General features: G+C 44.4%; 1 protein-coding gene across 3 annotated transcripts in view; it reads left to right on the top strand.

The window, feature by feature from the left end:
* Positions 1-11182: 11182 nt before the first annotated feature.
* Positions 11183-12844, top strand: part of LOC124554057 (ankyrin-3-like) — a 95174-nt gene continuing 93512 nt past the window's right edge. The window contains exon 1 of one of the 3 annotated variants that reach the window (XM_047128097.1): positions 11183-11275. The gene's annotated coding sequence lies outside the window, so the exon portion shown is untranslated. Of the gene's footprint in view, positions 11314-12844 lie in introns of all 3 variants that reach the window. The other 2 variants (XM_047128098.1, XM_047128099.1) reach the window with 2 other exon arrangements.

Genomic DNA, 12844 nt, shown 5'->3' on the forward strand with positions numbered 1-12844 from the left:
CTGTGACCTCTATAACGCCAGTTTCGGTTTTTTTTTCTGTTGATGACATCCTCCCGAGTTTTCCCCATCCAGAGATCCTCATGGAGGACTACCATACCTCCATAACATTTTACCCGACAGTGTGCCCTCATTATTTAACTATACAGCAAAGCTGCAGGCGGCGCGCGGGATTAGCCGATCGGTCTCAGGCGCTGCAGTCACGGACTGTGCGGCTGGTCCCGGTTGAGGTTCGAGTCCTCCCTCGGGCATGGGTGTGTGCGCGTGCGTGTGTGTGTGTGTGTGTGTGTGTGTGTGTGTGTGAGTGTGTGTCTTTGTCCTTAGGATAAATTAGGTTACATAGTTTGCAAGCTTAGGGACTGATGACTTTAGCAGTTAAGTCCCATAAGATTTCACACACATTCCAACAAAGCTGCAGGCGCTCAGAAAAGTGAAGACAACTAGTAATATTTTGTTAATAGCTTTTCTTCCTGATCCTGCAGCGTCAAAAGACGACAGAATATTTAATGAAGTATGTATGTATTCTCCACACATCTATGTTCCCTCGACACACAATAGGGATTGTTATAAACTAAAACTGTACTCCGTCCGAACAGGCCATGAAGGTCCAACTGTAACGACCGGCCGCCGTGTCACCGTAAGCCTACATGCGTCACTGAATACGGATATGGAGGGGCATGTGGTCAGCACACAGCTCTCCCGACCGTACGTCAGTTTACGAGACTGGAGCTGCTACTTCTCAGTCAAGTAACTCCTCAGTTTGCCTCACAAGGTCTGAGTGCAGCCCCCTTGGCAACACCAATCAGCCGATCGTATGGTCACCTATCCAAGTGCTAGCCCAGCCAGACAGTGCTCAACTTCAGTGATCTGACGGGAACCGGTGTTACCACTGCGGCGAGGCCGTTGGCACTAGGGTTTATTGCAGGCCGTTGTTAAGTTCAGCTCTACAGCCTGCCCACTGAATTAGATACGGCCCTCTCTCCCCGAAGCAAGAGACATTAAACCCCAGTTTTGGCAATGCTTATTATGGCTAACTTGTTTTAGGTGAAAAGTGTACTCGATGCACAGTAGCCATGTTCTCGCTTGCCCAGATGGCAAGGCAACTTCTGCTTCGGTATATTGACTGCCGTCCTTTAAAATCGCTACACCAGGAAGAACAGCAATTAACAAAATATTTGTTGACGGTATGCAATATGACAAGGAACACACACGATTAACTCTGTAAGTAACATAAGCTATGCACTTTGGAGAGGCTGCTACACCGCACGGTCTCAGGCGTCTAGTCACGGTCCGCGCGGCTCCCCCCGTCGGAGGTTCGAGTCCTCCCTCGGGCATGAGTGTGTGTGCTGTCCATAGCGTAAGTTAGTTTAAGTTAGGTTAAATAGTGTGTAAAAATAGGGACCGATGAGATCATCAGTTTGATCCCAAAGGAACTTACCACCACCCCATCACCTTAAAACTCTGAACAAAGGTGAAGCCAAAACGAAAATTAGAATTTAATATCACTCCTTAGATAGTTTAACAAATTCGGTATTGTTGTTATTGTTGTGATCTTCAGTCCAGTGACTGGGTTGATGTGGCTCTCCGTGCTACTCTCTCCTGTACAAGCTTCTTCATCTCCCAGTACCTACTGCAACCCACAGCCTTCTGAATGAGCTTAGTGTATTTATCTCATGGTCTCCCTCTACGATTTTTACCCTCCACGCTGCCCTCAAATACTAAATTCATGATCCCTTCATGGCTCAGAACATGGCCTACCAACCGATCACTTCTGCTAGTCAACTTATGGAACAAATTACTCTTCTCTCCAATTCTATTCAGTATCTCCTCATTAGTTACGTGATCTATCCATCTAATCTTCAGCATTCTTCTGTAGCACCATATTTTGAAAGCTTCTATTCTCTGCTTGTCCAAACTATTTTTCGTCCATGTTTCACTTCCATACATAGCTACACTCCATACAACTACTTTCAGAAAAGGCTTCACGACACTAATTCTGTACTCGATGTTAACAAATTTCTCCTCTTCAGAAACGCTTTCCTTGCTATTGAAAGTCTAGATTTTATATCCTCTTTGCTTGGACCATCATCAGTTATTTTGCCTTCATAATAGAAAAACTCATGGACTACTTTCAATGGTTCAAATGGCTCTGAGCACTATAGGACTTATCTTGTGTGGTCATCAGTCCCCTAGAACGTAGAACTACTTAAATCTAACTAACCTAAGGACATCACACACATCCATGCCCGAGGGAGGATTGGAACCTGTGACCGTAGCGGTCATTCCAGACTGGAGCGCCTAGAACCGCACGGCCACACCGACCGGCGTACTACTTTAAGTGTCTCATTTCCTAATCTAATTCCCTCAGCATCACCTGATTTAATTCGACTACATTCCATTACCTTCGTTTTGCTATTGTTGATGCTCATCATATCCTCCTTTCAAGACAGTGTCCATTCCGTTCAGCTGCTCTTCCTGTTACTATGCTGTCTCTGACAGAACTACAATGTCATCGGCGAACCTCAATGTCTTTATTTCTTCTCCATGGATTTTAATTCCTACTCCGAATTTTTCTTTCGTTTGCTTTACTGCTTGCTCGCTATACATACTGAATAACATAATATTCCATATAAATGTCGTGTGGCTAGGGCCTCCCGTCGGGTAGACCGTTCGCCGGATGCTGGTCTTTCGAGCCGACGCCACTTCGGCGACCTGCGAGTCGATGGGGATGAAATGGTGATGATTAGGACAACACAAAACCCAGTCCCCGAGCGGAGAAAAATCTCCGACTCCACCAGGAATCGAACCCGGGTCCTTCGGATAGCCCTTTTTTCGGGCTGATCACTGAGCTACAGGGGGCAGACATAATATTCGGTAAAATCACATTCGATGTTATACAACAGATTTCGATAAATGCTGTTTTCTTTAAGATTCTTAGAAAAAATAGTAACTAAGCACCGATTCACAGGAGGACAGGCAAGCGGTGGTGGTGGTAGGTTCCTATGGGACCAAACTGCTGAGGTCAATGGTCTCTAGGCTTACGCACTATTTAACCTAACTTAAAGTAAGTTACGCTAAGAAAAACACACCCACGCCCATGAGAGGGCTGGAACCTCCGACGGGGGTAACCGCCCGAACCGTAGAAACGCGCCCTAGACCGCGCGGCTACCCCGCGCAGCCACAACTAGGCGGTGATACCTTGGAACCTCAAGCAGGGCTGCACTAGTATGTGCGTGGGACTCTGCGGCACAGTTTTTGTGCCCGCGGTCCGCAACAGGAGAAGAACATAACACTGAGTAACCTACACCTGAATCATACATCGCAAGAGACTTTCAAGATGTTCTACTATAAAGAAGCTGGTTTAACGCTGGACTGCTGAATTTCTTTCCTGTGAATACAAAAAAATTGACAGCTGAAGCAAAATTTGGAAGCTTTCTGGTGTGCTTGCAGGAGTGTAAAATCTAACACAGAATGAACTGAATACTTCTGTTTCAGAGACGCTCACGCATAAAATACAGAAAGGGATATGTGAATCGAATTTTGTTCAGTTTTTCTTGTATGTCTTCCCAATACTTCGCTAGGTCACAGCTTTTGCTGGAGTCGAACAAAGATTTTTTTTAAAGGTAATGAACATTCTCAGAGCTACGACGGAGCTGCAGTTATTGTCGGTCATTTGTGTGGACACGTTTTCTAATGCAATGTTGGGTCACCGTTTCGCTCATCATCTGAATTCAGTGGTGTTGCTAGTCTTGTCAGAGGTAAGTGCAGTAATAGTTTCCTCACTTTAAATGGTCTCGTTCCTTCCATTCCACCTGAACCTAATTCACTTGAGCTCTATAGGAGAAATTAAACAAACGAATGCCTTGAGCATAAGCCGTGTGGTGCAGTACAGCACATATTTTGGTGAAATCCTCATATCGCAGACAGTTAGCTTCACTTTTCAACGACAATATAGCTCTAGATAAGTAGAACGATGAAGCCTGTAATTCTGCTCATGGATTTGAAGTCACGATTCAAGATATTAGTTTCCCTCTTTCGACATACTTTCGCAGATATTTTCCCTCTCACTAAAACCGTACCTGATATATTGTAAGGCCGAGTTTATCACACTGGCAAAAGTGTAACACCAATTTGTGCGTTCCAAGCTGGAGTACCTGCCCAGAGCGGCAATTTCACAGGGCGCCAAGTTCATATTCTTGAAGAAAGAAACCTTGTTTTAAATGTCGCCTGAGCATCCAGTGCATGTTGTCTATCAATAATTCATATGATTTTGAAATGCATCTAAGTTGTTTTCTGGATATTTTTGAACACATTCTAAGTTGGTATCTGAAAGGATCATAAGTTATTTTCGCATGTATACATAGTCTAAGTGATATCTCTACCAGAGAATTCCGTCGCGTCTAGAAATAAAGACAGTGGACGGTGCTATACGAGCTGAGCCGAATAAACATGAACGGGTGAATGCTATTTGCAGTTTGTTTATGTGGCTGATTGGCAGTGCGAATTATCAGCGCTATTTTATTAGTTAAATCCATAAATTCAGACAATCAGAGTGGAAATAACTGGTAAGACGGATTACATATTATATTTCTGCGCTTATCCAATAAAAGGAAATTTTGACAGAAAATTTTTGCCAGAGCTACATTACCAGTTGTACACTCCCCGGTTAGCAGTCGCATTAAGGTCTGTTCTCGGTAGAGAGCGGAAAACGAGTCGTACGAATACGTAATGACGCCTGAATGGGGAATAAACGCGTGATAATTGAACCTGTGGTGCTTGCAGGGTTACTGAAATTAACCAGAGAATAATCTTTCACAATGGAAGGAATACTTACAGAATTTTTGATGAAAAGATTCTTGTTAGAACGAGGAAGGAGAGGAAACGGCGACACCATACAAATTATGTGGCAGAATATGACGACTGCAAATTTATATAAAAGATTTGGTACTACTATTTTTCGATCTCATGAAGGAAACGTGATACTATTTCTTAATATAAAACTTTCTGCTTATAGTAGGCCTAATAGGCATTTGATATTGATACTTCGTGAATTATGCTGTCATGTTACTTACGTAAGCGACGTAAATAAAAATGATCATTTGTGCGAAAACGGACTCACTTATTTGGTGTGTGTTACAATTGCAGCAATATTAGGAAGGCCAGTTCATTTTATCTAGCAGACAGTGGAAAAATAGACATAATCAAGTCGAAAAACCACACAAGTCTTGAGTACTACGCGTATTAACAGTTTTTACAGTATTAGAAGACGACATCTTGATTTTGCATATAGCAGACAGTTTGACGGACTTTGATGAGGTAGTAGATTCTTTCACAGGAAGGAAGGCACGCCATGAAAATCTGTAGCAAGATAAGAGACAAAAAAATTCTGGGACCTAATGATTAAAGAGATGTGTATTGTTTTGATGGTCTCTTGTTTTTACTGTTTCTTTTATTTCTTCCTTAGGAGGAGGCAGGATGTGAAACCGAATGACTAGGAGCAGGAAAGACACTACAGGACAATTTAAATTCCACTGCCCTGAATATACGTTTGATGCCTTCCACTGCGAAATATACACGATCGAATTCCCCAGAGCAAAATACAGTGGCGTGTGATAGACGAATGATGTGTGAAGAAGCGTGGCACTCCAGTTTGGCATACTTAAGACCGAATAACTTGTCTTACAAATCCTCGAACATATATACTTTATACATCAAACCGTCGAGAAAGATGCGCAGTTCAAAATGAACATATGTTTGAATAATTTAATCTTTTTAAATTTTTTACGTCATATCACAAACACTCGAGGTGGTGGGGGGAGGATGGGTTCCACTACGTTCCTGCCTCGCTCGCCATGTTGGAACTCTGCGAACTGAAACGGCCTCTCGAGTGCACCGCGCTTTGTCGGTGTGACGTAGGGAGCCGCCGACTTAGCGAAGGCGAGGCGCCGCATATCGCTTGTGAACCTGTGCCCTCGACCGCCAGCAGTCGCTATCAAGGTTTATTTTTTCTTTTCTGAGAAGTAATTACTCATCAGTGCAGCTGAGCATCAAACAAACTGCGAAGAAGGGGGCTGCACATGAGGAAAAAGACGTAAAGTCACTATCTGTATGCATATTTTATGATATGTTTAATATACAGGTTCACGTCAGATTATACCGCCGTTTTGGCTGCGGTGGTCTCGCGGTTCTAGGCGCGCAGTCCGGAACCGTGCGCCTGCTACGGTCGCAGGTTCGAATCCTGCCTCGGGCATGGATGTGTGTGATGTCCTTAGGTTAGTTAGGTTTAAGTAGTTCTAAATTCTAGGGGACTAATGACCACAGCAGTTGAGTCCCATAGTGCTCAGAGCCATTTGAACCATACCGCCGTTTTCATTATACAGGGTGTATGAAAAAGAATCATCCGATTTGGCACGTCTACATTTTTGAAACTAACAAAGATATAGGAGGTTGATTCATTAAGTAATGCCCCACATATTTTCCTCAGAACGTATATATTGTTAAGACTCAGTATTTTGTGACAATATACATCAACGTGTCTTGTTCATGTCCTATTTTTCTACGTAGTCTCCATCACGATCTTTGGCTGTACCCCAATGTTGTGGAAGAGCATGTACTCCCCGCTGGTAAAAGCTCTTGTCCTGCGGGCGTAGCCATGTTTTCACTGCATATCTGGCACTTTCGTCATCATCAGAGAAAATCTTCAAGCGGCCCAAAGAGATGGAAGTGGGGGGGGGGGTCAGGTCTGGACGGTAGGATGGATGCCGCAATGATGTACAACGCAGTTTGGCGATGTGTTCAAAAATGGTTCAAATGGCTCTGAGCACTATGGGGCTTAACAGCTATGGTCATCAGTCCCCTAGAACTTAGAACTACTTAAACCTAACTAACCTAAGGACAGCACACAACACCCAGTCATCACGAGGCAGAGAAAATCCCTGTCCCCGCCGGGAATCGAACCCGGGAACCCGGGCGTGTGGGAAGCGAGAACGCTACCGCACGACCACGAGCTGCGGACTGCGATGTGTTCCCAGGTACTCATACTTACGTGCGGGCGTGCATTATCGTGTTGCATCAAGATTTCTGCTGGTTTCTTGTCTGATCGGACATGTCAAAAACGGTTCTTGAGTTTATTCAGACTCTTCACGTATGCCAATGAACTGATGGTTGACTCCCATGGAATCACATCTACCAGAATGACGCCATCACAATCCCAGAATACTGCCGTCATGACTTTTCTGGCAGAGAGGGTTGTCTTGAATTTCTTCTTTTGTGGTGAATGAGGATGACGTCACTCCATGGACAGCCTTTTTGTTTCCGGCGCAATGTGGCGCACCCTGCTTTCGTCACTGGTAACGATCCTTGACAGAAAGGTCCTTCCGCCGGTCTCAAAACTTCAGATGAAATGGCTTTTCTTTGAATCTTGTGGTCCGCTGTGAGCATTCGTGGAAACCATTGTGAGCACCTCTTTGAATATCTGAGAGTCTCGATCATTGCAGACGCACTTCCAGTGCTCAGCGACAACTGTAGAGGTAACTGTTGAGTTGTGTTGCGCCGGTCGGCACGAGTAATGGCTTCCGCACGACTCAGAATATCTGGAGCAGTGGCTGTGACGGGACGTACCGAGCATGGCTGATCAAGGTGTTCTGTTTCTGGATTTCCTGAGGCTGTAACTTTCTTCACGCATCGACCAGCTGTACTCCTATCAACTGCATCATCGCCATAGACTGTACGCAAAATTTAATGGATGTTCACCGAAGTCCGTTTTTCCGCACACAAGAATTCAATAACAGCACGCTGCTTGTAACGTTAGTCGTATGTAGACGCCATGTTGATGCTGTACTACGGCTCTGCCATCTGCCAGAACGGTTCGAAACTTCACCGGGCACAGCACAAACATAAAATGTGAAGCATCAACAAGGACATTTGTCTAACGCATTTTCCAAACAAAATGTGGAACATTACATACTCAGTGACCCTCGTACAATGAATATTCTTTTTTCATTAACGGGAATCTGAAAAAGTTTCTTTTTCATACCTTTTCGTAGGTGTTCAATAAGCTTCCATTGACATGAATGGCAAATGTCAATCCGATATTCAAACTGTTCCTCACTGCAGCTAGCATGTCCTGAGTTACAGCCTCCACAGCTGCTGTCATGCGATGTCTCAGTTCACTCATTGTTGTTGGTAATGGAGGCAAATAAACACAATCTTTTATAAAGCCCCATAAGAAATAATCACATACAGTCAGGACCGTAGACCTGTACGCCAGTAATGTAAGGGTGAATCATTTGGTCCATTGCGATCGATCCATCGTTCAGTAATCCTTTGATTTAAAAATTCCCGCACTTCCAATTGCAAGTGTGGCGGTGCCCCATCCTGTTGGTAAATGAAGTCGTTCGAATCCAGTCTCCAACTGTGGGATAGGATCGCTCACAAACATATCGAGGCTTGTGCTTCCTGTAACAGTGTTCTCGGCAAAGCAAAATGGACCGTACATCTTTTACCGTCTAACTGCACAAAACACATTAAAATTTGGAGAATCCCTCTCATGTTGTACAACTTCATGTCGTTGTTTCGTACCCCATACTCTCGCAGCATTACGGTCCACCTTTCCTTTAATTGGAATGTTGCGTCGTCACTTAACACTAAGGGTGGAAGAAAACTGTCACCCTCCATCTGGCTGACAACGAAATTACAGAACACACGTGGTTGTTTGTCACCTTCACGAAGAGCTTGCAGGGGCTGAATTTTGTACGGTTTCACGTGTAAACGTTTACGCAACACACGCCAGACGGACATCGGAGGCACGTTGAGCTGTCGGCCTGCACGGCGAACGGATTTCTGCTGCCTCCTTGTGAAACTATGGCAGATGCGTTCGACGTTTGTGTCAGACACTCGCAGATGTCCCGGCGATTTGCCTTTACGGAAGAAACCTGTTTCTCGCAATTGTGCGTGTCATCGTCTAATGCTCTGTGCTGTAGGAGGATCCACACCATATCCAGTACGAAAGTCACGCTGAAAAGTTATTACCGTCCCGCACTGCACAAAACGTAGAACACAAAACACTCTCTGTTGCCTTTACTAGAACTGAAGTGGGTGCACACCACTGCTACTTGGCGAGAACCACGTAAAACTTGAGAGTTTTCTCTTTCCATCAGTTCATTATTCACGCACGTATCTCAAGTAACGTAATAGTTGGATTTTTACTGGTCATCGAATTTTACACTTAGTTGATTGGAATCTAAAGAAGGTCAGAAAACTCGGAAAGTACTGTTGCAAGCGCAAAACGAAGCATTTGAGGAAGAGGAAGGGTTACTATATGCTGCAGGAATCGCAGATTGATCGGAAAGCATTTTACATTACTGTTAACTTCTTTGAATTTCTAGTTTCCGAGAATTTATTTTTCAAAGGCGTTCATCTCGAAATGACTTTTCTGACATTTGCGTGCAGTCTAACTCAAAAAGTACAGAACCGATCATTATGAAATTTGATAGTATGATTCTTTATAAAATTGCAAAATATTGCAACCACCGTGTGAGATGATATCATGGTTTTAAGGGTATTTTTCTTTGCTTAATTAGAGAAAAACAATCCTGAAAATCGAAGTAAATTGTTCCTACGCCGGCAGACATTTTAATATTCATTATTTTCACCTGCACTGAGCTTCATATTCTTATAAAATAAACTATTCATGTAAAATCAAAAACTTTTTGATTTCAGATGAAAATCAGAATGGCTGCACTGCACGCAATTGGAGAACTATACTCACAACCTTCAGGGGACATCACAGCCTAATTTTGTTAATTTTGGCTGAAATTATTCAAAATAATTCAGAAAAACTGTTCGAAATATGAATTAACTGATATAAAAATGGCTTAAAATCCTGATTAAATCTTCCCACCCCAAAAGAATCTCGAAAATTCGGTGTCAAACAGCTTCCTCATGTGGTTTCCCCCCTCAATCACAAGATTATCGACAGCTTTATACACTTTTAGGCGCGAACGGCTTCTCCTCCAACAGGAAGGATATAGAAAAGGCCAAGGACCGTTTGGAACAGCGAGAGATATGTAGCAGTCAAGATCTCAATTTTGTAGCTCTACAAATCTGGTCATCAATTGTAGGGCGCATCGCTGGATCGAGACCACTGCCGTGGCTGGACGTAGTGCTGATGGTAGGTGCGGGCGCCTCCTGAGGGCGAGTAATTGTCTGTCCGGGGTGCGTATGTAGGAGAAGGAGAGGGAAAGGCCACTGAAATGAACGCCTCGTGGTGGGCAAGTACGTCGCTGTCGGGGAATGCAGTGGGCTGAGGCTGGGAACGAACAGCATCTGTGGCCCACGTGGCTTTCTGCTAGTCAGAGGTTCCATCCACTCTGTTCCGCGATCGCTTATTGTGGTGTCACCGCCAGACACCACACTTGCTAGGTGGTAGCTTTAAATCGGCCGCGGTCCATTAGTACATGTCGGACCCGCGTGTCGCCACTGTCAGTGATCGCAGACCGAGCGCCACCCCACGGCAGGTCTCGAGAGACTTACTAGCACTCGCCCCAGTTGTACGGACGAGTTCGCTAGCGATGAACACTGACGAAGCCTCGCTCATTTGCAGAGCAGATAGAATAGCCTTCATCTAAGTCCATGGCTACGACCTAGCAAGGCGCCATTACATAGCTTGTATCTAAAGAGTCTCACTTGTATCGTCAAGAGCGATGTACCACAAAGATGGATTAAAGTTAAGTATTCCAGAAGCTACGTACTTTTCTTTATAGCATTCATCACGTATCCTGTTTCAGACCTATCTCTAGTCTGCGTGAGTGTAACGCGTGCCTTTCGGCTACTTCCGAGTGGCGTGGCTGTCTTGTTACGCCACAACACTTATCTCAGTCTCTGCAATTTGGGGCTTCGTGCGATGGTTGAAAGGAGGGACCGTATTTCGCGGTGAAACAGTTTAGAAATACCGAATGCATCACTTTGCATTACGGTGCCAGAATGGCCACTGGGCGACAGAATACGCGATATGAATTCACTTACAGCCTTTGCGTAAGAGCAAGAATTCGTAGTGTTTCGGCTAAGATCACATGGCAGAAATATTTCGAACGTCAGACCTATGCAAGGGTTATCGTTGTTGGTGCGGAGGGGGGAGGGGGAAGGAGTGGGGGAGGGAGGGGGTCTCCAGGAAAACTGCGGACAGAGTGGGTGGGAGGCGGCAGCCCAGTCCAGGACAAGAGGCGAGTCTCGCTGCCGACCACCACTGCACTGGCTGCCGCGGCGCCCGACGTGTCTGGTGAGTCTCCACGTACTCCTTCCATCAACGTACGGTAGGTATATACTGTGCGTCTAACTTCCCTCAATTTGGCTGTCTCCTGTTCTCAGTGTTATCCACACTTAAAAGCGGCGGGTATGAAAGCGGGGTTAAACTAAAGGGAGACTGAGATGTTTTTCTCTTTTCCCAACTATTTTCCTCTACCTGTAGCGCGAGAGCTCTTATTATGAACTCCTGTATTGTCTCACGTCAGCTATGATCTTTAGTAAATACACCTTCTTACTGCACAGTGTAAATAATGGTGCTGCAAGCATTAGTTATTATTGTACGGAGTTGGATGGTTTTGATACAGGTTCCAGAACGAATGTTGCTTTTGATGTATACTTGTCGGACCTAAATGACAACTGAAGCAGGCGAGGCTTCCGCAATGAAATTTTCACTGCGCAAAAGAGTGTGACTAGTATGAAACTACCTGGCAGAGCACTTTTCCGCGAAAGGCAAATGTCCCGAATTCGGTCCGGCACACGGTTCTGATCTGCTAGGACGTTTCAGGTGACAGTTGCTGGAAGACTTCTACAGAGTGGTAATGTACGTAACATCTATCTGCCAGCTTGAAGAAATTCAGATGCTCTGGGTTCATAAATGTTTTTACTAAACTAAGTAACAACATGGAGGAAAGTTGGATGTTGAATTTATGTTCAGGCTGATTCCAAAAGTTTACTCAGAAACGTCGTGCACAACAGTAGGTGTTCGAAACGACGACTAATTGGAACGCCTGCAGCCTTATCTGTGCAAGTACGTGACATACACGATGCCACATATCGCAGTCACTAGATCGAATGTGGAGACCAATTTGCATGTCTCCTGTGCTCCCCTCATCGGACGCCTCTTAATGTTTTTTATGTCTTCTCATATCAGCAACATCGTCTACATGACACGGTGTCTGTAAAAGTTCAGTTTCGTTAACACATGTTGCCGTAAAATTTACAGTCCATCACTCACGTTGGATGGTGTCACTTTATTTGAACTCACACTTTTGAGAACGTGTGTTTTGGTGCTGTCATTATATAATCTGTGCAATACTTAATCAGTTTATTGCTTCCCATTCGCTCAAGCTCCAAGTCGGTACACACGTTTTACATCAAAGTCTGCACCATTGCTGTAGTTCAAAATCTCACTCTATTTCTCAGACCATATAACTGTTTTATTTCGTACACCTCCTCTCTTTGTGTGACATATACTCGTGTTCTGTAACAACTATTGGTATCTTCTCGTACTTCCCTTGTCTTCATCCTTCTTCTTGATAATCTTATATCGTTTCCGTCGATACACAGCTGAAATTTAAGTTCTTGGACCTTTTCTCTTTCCTCCTCCTTGTCTTCGGACTTTTCTACCCCGTCGATAGTTTCGAAACGAATAGTGTGATCTCCTCTTACATTTTAGTACTTTAATGCGATAGTGCTACTGTGTTAATATGCTGGCTACTTAACCTCTTCCTTAGTCCCTGGGTGCTCAAACTACTTCCACTCCCTGCGTGCTATAGTTCTTTTCCCTCCGACTATTACTTTTCCTACTCATAAAACAAGACTT

This window comes from Schistocerca americana, chromosome 11 (genome assembly GCF_021461395.2).
Source record: "Schistocerca americana isolate TAMUIC-IGC-003095 chromosome 11, iqSchAmer2.1, whole genome shotgun sequence".
NCBI classification, from domain to species: domain Eukaryota; kingdom Metazoa; phylum Arthropoda; class Insecta; order Orthoptera; family Acrididae; genus Schistocerca; species Schistocerca americana.